The sequence below is a fragment of the Lactuca virosa genome, chromosome 6 (genome assembly GCF_052849685.1).
Source record: "Lactuca virosa cultivar CGN04683 chromosome 6, Lactuca_virosa_CGN04683_v6, whole genome shotgun sequence".
NCBI lineage: Eukaryota > Viridiplantae > Streptophyta > Magnoliopsida > Asterales > Asteraceae > Lactuca > Lactuca virosa.
The window spans coordinates 12547625-12554508 of record NC_136431.1 but is presented as its reverse complement, the minus strand read 5'-3'; the positions used below and the strand labels follow the sequence as shown (position 1 = coordinate 12554508).

Genomic DNA, 6884 nt, shown 5'->3' with positions numbered 1-6884 from the left:
ATGTATAACTAGAGAAAACTTAGATCCAAAGCATTAGGGTTGTATGCGCACCATAAAGATGTTATAGTGCTTAAAACCCAACAGTTAGTTGGAGGATGCCTTTTATGTTTTGTGGCCTATAGAGTGTTACTGCCCGAATGCTGCTTGCTTTGTGCTTTGTGGGACCCATGTGAGCTAACTATTAAATGAATATGTTAAGTTACATGCGGTAAAGGTTAAATATTTTTAGAGTGATTTACTTGGCCCTATTACGTAGCTCTTGTCTGATTCTAACTGTTGTAGGGTTGGGTCTTTTATTCGAAATGAAGTAGTTAGCTGATATTAGTAGGGGTTCTTCAGCAGATGATAGCAGAGCGATGAGGGAATCCTAGGAGAGCCTAGGAGGTGCCTTTGAGGAATTGGTGTGTTGTTTAGCGGTGTGTATTTGTTGAGAGTGGGTATATACGATTGGATCAGACGGTAGTAGACATGAGTAGTTACTTAGAGGATCTGAAACGATTCTTGAGGAGAGTATGGATAAGTGTGGAAGGTAGTACTAGGACCAAACTACGGAAAGCACATGATCTGTACTCAAATAAAGGAAATTTTCGGGGATTCTAAGGAGCTGATTGAGGGTAGATAGTATGGTTTGGAACCATGATTCACTGCAGTGTGTTTCTGTTCTTATTGGTTTATCAGTTATGGTTGTTGGGGCCTTAGTGGCCATGTCAGTTTGGGGTTGAATGGTGCAGAACCATATGGGTTAGTTGATTAAGAGGTCTGGAGGGTCGTGCTCGAGGTAGTGTCAGTTGAGTCATGGGACTCAAGAAGGAAGCAATTGTGATGATCAGATCGAGGATTGCAGCTAGAGGCTGAGTGGTTGGCAAATGGATTGGGATGTCACTATCTTCGATGGGGGCTATTGTTGGGTTTTAAGCACTATAACACTTCTATGGTGCACATGCAACCCTAGATGATTTGGATCTATGTTTTCTCTAATTATACATGCAATTTGAATTTTTCCAAAGCATACATCCTAACTAGCATACAATAGAGGATATACCATATAAAATCAAGTTAGATGAATACCTCTTGATGTAGTTTGTAGTTCTTGGCCTTTCAAGAGCTTAGCACCTCAAGTGTGATGCCTCAAATGGTTCATAAACACCATGAACAAAGGAGGACTTTGAGAGAGAAGTTAAGCACCACCAAAATCGGCTAGGGTTCTCTTAGAACTCTTAGAATGCTTAGGGTTAGCGATTTTGGCTAAGGGATAACATATATATAGTGTAGGATTCCAAGAGTCATGGGTAAACCCTAATCCATACACTTAGGTTATGATCCATATCTCATGTGGGCTAACTCTTCATGGATACTTACATAAAACTTAGCCCAACATAGATCAATAGCCCAAACACTATATATATATATATATATATATATATATATATATATATATATATATATATATATATATATATATATATATATATATCACTGATTTACATAATCAGTCCCCATTAATTTAATTAGTCTCTTTTGATCACTAAATTAATTCCAAATTAATTCTTGATCAATACTAATTAAATTATATGATTTCACAATTAATATATTATACTCGTAATATATTAATAAATCATAAATAACCTCTTTCTCAAATATTCTTCCTATCAAATTGTTCTAGTGAAGGCAACCCAAATGGACCATGCTACTCTCGGGTCGAGTACTTACCAATTATAGTTATGGGCTTAGACACCTAATCCATCAGTCTCCCACTTGGATAAGTCTAATAACTATTATTGCAAGTACGACTCCAAAATCCCGACTAGCAATCATAGCTCTTAAAAGTCGCTGTCGAACTCTGACCTAGTCAATGACGCGTCCATTAGATAAGCGATCATATATTCCTCCATTCTAGATATCGTATGAACTGAGACATGGATTATAATCATTCTCTCTGTTCATGTGTTGTTTCCCGATTTCCGATTTATGACGACCGAATAATTGAACAAATCAAATCAGTCCAGGCTTGGCCAAACACTTAGGGTTGTCATCACTAAATCATCGAACGGGCCCACAGATATCGCTTTTATCCACATTGGGTAAAAGGAACGGATAAACTTCGACTCAAATGCTTGCTTGTACTTACTCATCAAATCACACACAACAATATGTTTTATAACACCAAGTTACTGGTGTGTTTACATATGTCAATGTGAAACCGACTTGTAAACTGCAACTCACATGTCTTGGTTTCAAGAATATAAGATATTATCGTCTCACAATCACTCGTGATAAAATCCATGAAGTGATTCAGATGAGCGTGGGTTTAATCCAATACTCAAATCTTATTACAGGAGTACTCATGAACACCGCAACAAACTTGTGCTATGTCTAAACACCTTTAGACAATCTACAGACCCATTCATGACAGTCTAGCTTCAATACATACTTCCAAAGTATGATCGACCGTGGATGGTTTGAATAACCTAGTTATTCGGGAAGTCAAAACATGCAAAGTGAAACACAAGAATAATCGAATCCAATATGGTGTCAAAACTTTTGAATATAAATAAAACACCTTTTATTTAATCACCATATTGATTACACATTATTCATTGTATAATTTTTCGATTAATCAACTTAATACTTGAATCAAAACAATAGTTATCCCATGCTCCAAGCATGCATACTATGTTTACCTATGGTCCTTAATTTGTGAAATAGATCAATTGTAAACATTTCCAATGACACTCATTTCACAATTCCAAACCCTTATCGTAAGTGTAAGAATACCAAGTCCTTGCCACTTACTTTAATCTGCTAGATTCTAAGCTTATATGCAGTGATCCTTTTGTAATGACTATGTACACAAGTCACAGAGACTCTGCCAATTACGAAACTTTCCATTGGAAATTGTTACAAGACAATTCCATAGATACGAAGTCTCATATTCAAAGCACATTCCTTTGAACATCCTTCTTGCATAAAAGTTTCTTGATATCCAACTCCCATTATGGACACCTTTCCATAATTGCCATATGACTATCCATTCTTAATAGAATCCTATCTATTCAGAATTATATCAATATGGTCCATCCATTCCTATACTTCCAACTATCCACAAGCAACCAATCATTGGTAAACCTCAGATCTTCCTTGACAGTTGTTTAATAACTTCAGTCATATCCGGTTCTAGTCCTTTTTCCCTCCAAATGCCCTAGGCATTTGGAAAATTAGAACAGAAGAATATTATAGCACATGCAATCGATCCTATATCCGAAGCATATGGGACACGATTCATAATGTCTTACATACAGACCTGATACTTTACCAATCTCTTGCTATAACATTTCCATATATAGAATTTCCTTATGTTGAACCATTCAAACATAACATTCATATATATCCTTGACTAAATTTGATTAAAATCTCACAATCTAAGCTTTTAGATTTGAAATGAAGTATGAATTCCTCTCCCTTTGTAACATCCCGTTTAAATAGAGTAATTAAATAATAAATCAGGAACCCTGGGGAGTAATTATTATGATTATTTTATATTATTATAGCCCAAGATCGAATAATAATTAGTGAGGTGTTGGTTTCGGGGTGCCAAATGATATACTTTTGATTTCCGAGGGTTAAAGAGTAAGTATCGGACTTATTCTGGGAAGGATTCTTGAAGCCAGGGTGGAAATGGTAATTTTTGGATCTTAATTGAGAATCCTTTGTAGAGGAGGGATTGTTTTGTAACTATTGGATTTATATTGAAAAGATTTATGAGAGCAAGGGCCAAATGGTAAATGTTGGGATTTGAATTGAAAAGAATAAAGGAGGAGGGACTGAAAGTGACAATATGGGCCAATGTTTGAGAAGTGTGCGGGACTTATAACCCGTCACTCCCCTCGTCCTAACCCTAAACCTAGCAACATACTGTAGCCGCCACCCTTATACATCCCTCTCATCTTCAACAGCCGCCACTTCCATTGCTGCCATGTCCGATAACCTCCCTGCCAACCGGTGTCGCCGATCGAAGCCAACATTTGGGGCAGCCATGACAGCGACGAGAAACTTAAGTGACGTCGGTTTAGTGGGTCGTCGGACCACTTAGTGCCGCTGCTGTCGAATTCGTACTCCGGTGGAGGCGCAGCCTCCATTCTCCATTGCGACTGCCTTCTTCTACGACTTCTGCCGCCACTGTGAAGCCATAAAAAATCACCAAGAAGTCGTCGTGTTGTCTCACCGCATCACCATGGTCGCCGCTGCTGCCATCGTTTCACGCCACCATCATTGTTTTACGCCACTAGATGGGGTGGCTGGGCTCGTGTCCGATCAAAAGAGTGTGCGTGTATGTTCTGGTTGATGGTGTGTGTAGCTGCGTGTTTGGAAACCAAAAGAGACCACTGCCACCACCGTGAGGTGGTGGCTGCTATCGTGAGACAGCCGCTGTCGCCGCCAAATGCCACCAAGAGGGTGGCTGAATCCATTGCAAGCAAGAAATGTGTGGGTGTTTGTTTCTGATGTAGTGTATGTTGTGTGTGTAGTTTATTTGGCTGGAAAACCAAGAACCACCACCACCACCACCATGAGGTGGTGGCTGCCACCATGCACCACCGTGTGTATGTGTGTGTTAGTAGGTGTGTGTGTTTATTTGAGATTTAGCATTGTAAAGTGTAATTACAAATTGGAATAATGAAAGGAAAACTAAAAACCACCACCGTGAGGTGGTGGCTGCCGCCTCCTGCCGCCACCGGCCACCGTGTCGGGTGGCGGTGTGCTTTGATGGTGTTTTGACTCGTTTGGGTGCTTGGACAAGGGACTAAGAAACCCTAATGGGCCCAATGAGACTTAATGGGCTTAATAAACCCTAATGGGCCCAATGAAGCTTAATGGAACTAAAAGCCCAAATAGATGACTAATGGGCCTAGTGAAACCTTAATGAGTCTAATGAACCTTAATTGATCAAAAGACATATCAATTGGGCCTATTGGGCTAAGATGGGGTTGGAAACCCTAATTAGGGTTTAGAAAACCTTAATATTGGATTTATGGGCTTGAATTTATTGGGACCCACTTTTGGGTCATTGGAATGGAATTGTGTGATTAAGCCCAATCACACCATATGACTTATTTAGAAGAATGATGGACTTAATGGATTAAGTCCTTAATGGATTAAGTCTTTAATGGGTTAAGTGAGAAACACTTAACCCTAATCGTCATTTCATGTGAAAACCCTAATTTCACTTGGGTTTATTGTTGGGCCTTTCTATTGGGGCTTGATGATTGGATTATTAATGGGCTATCCAAGAATAATCATATGGACTAGAATATGTTGATGGGCTTAGGGTAAGGCCCATATGAGGGTTTGGGCCCAATTTGGAAAATTAGGCCATAGATGGGCCATAGTTTGGGCCTTTATGATTATGTGATATTGGGCCATTAGAATGTTGAATGTTGGACTGGACTAAGTGGTTAGGCCTTATGGTAAGACCTAATAAAGGTTTGGGCCCAATTTGGAAAATTGGACCATATGTTGGGCTTTGGCCCATTACTTGACTTTTGGGTCTTTGGAGTGTGATTTGGACCTAGGGCTTGGAACCCAATTATTAATTGGGTATTGTTTGATGTTGACATTTCAGGAATCTGTCAACCAGCAGCTGGAGTTTTATCTGCGGGACTTCAGCAATGCCAGGTGAGTTCTCCTCACTATATCAACAGGGTCTAAGGCACCAAGGCCGGCCCTTTATGGATTGTATTCGGATTATTGCATGTTATGCTTACTGATTTATATCCTGGTAGTTAGGATGGTGATATGCTACGCTTTAGTGACCCGGTTGGGTCGGTATCCTGGTATATAGGATGATGCTATGTTAGTGACCTGTTAGGTCGATATCCTGGTTATAGGATTGTTGCTATGCTTTGTGATCTGTTAGATCGGTTTGACTGTTATATATATATATATATATATATATATATATATATATATACATGCTAGTGTTATATGATGTCTATGTGCACATGATTGTCATGGGTATAGGATGATGCTATGTTAGTGACCGGTTAGGTCTGTATCCCGGTTATTGGGATGTTGTTATGATTGGTGATCTGTTAGATCGGTTTGACTGTTATATGAAATGAGCTAGCGTATGATATTTATGTGCACATGCTTGTTTGATTGGGGGTTGGGTTGAGGCGGTACTGCTTTGTGCTGTAGGCCAACATACCCGGCGAGCGGTCCGGATAGGCTGTAGGCCCTGCGTGGCGGTCCAGACGTGTCGAAGGCTCGAAGAGCAGTCCAGATAGACTGAAGGCTTGTGAGGCGGTCCAGTCAGGCTGATGACTCATTATGCATGCTGTTCTGTATTGGTTATATGATATGGTTATGTTTGTATGGCGTTGGTATTTTGGGGAAACTCACTAAGCTTCGGGTTTACAGTTGTTGATTTTGTTTCAGGCACTTCTGATGATTGCGGGAAGGCGAAGGCGTGATCGTGCACCTCCTCATATTTTCATGATTTATTCTGGGGATACTCTGATGTCTGAACCATTTTGAAAACAAACTGTAACAACTTAATGGTTTTAAAATGTATTAAAAAGTTTAAATTTGGCTTGAATTTTATGGGTGTTACACCCTTAATTATAGCAAAACAACTTTTCAAACTCTGCAACTTTGCAAATTGAAACTTTTGTTTTTCTATAATTAACATTGCTAACTCGCAACACTTGCCATAATAATTATGCTCCCACTAGCATAATAATTATTATATTACTAGCATAACACTTATGCTCCCACTAGGTTTGACATGTATCCAAAAATCAACTGGACTTCTAGAAATCAATACTTATTGACTTTCTTACCAAAGTTCAAATTTCTGACACGAGATGCTTTGATAAGCCTTTATTTAA

The 6884-nt window shown here is 39.2% G+C and overlaps 1 long non-coding RNA gene across 1 annotated transcript; it reads left to right on the top strand.

Moving 5' to 3' along the window:
* The first annotated feature begins 3914 nt into the window (after positions 1-3914).
* Positions 3915-6592, top strand: LOC145120954 (uncharacterized). The gene is made up of 3 exons (XR_013714437.1): positions 3915-4482; positions 5618-5670; positions 6193-6592. It is a non-coding gene; the product is annotated as an uncharacterized LOC145120954 (long non-coding RNA).
* The last annotated feature ends 292 nt before the right edge of the window (positions 6593-6884 follow it).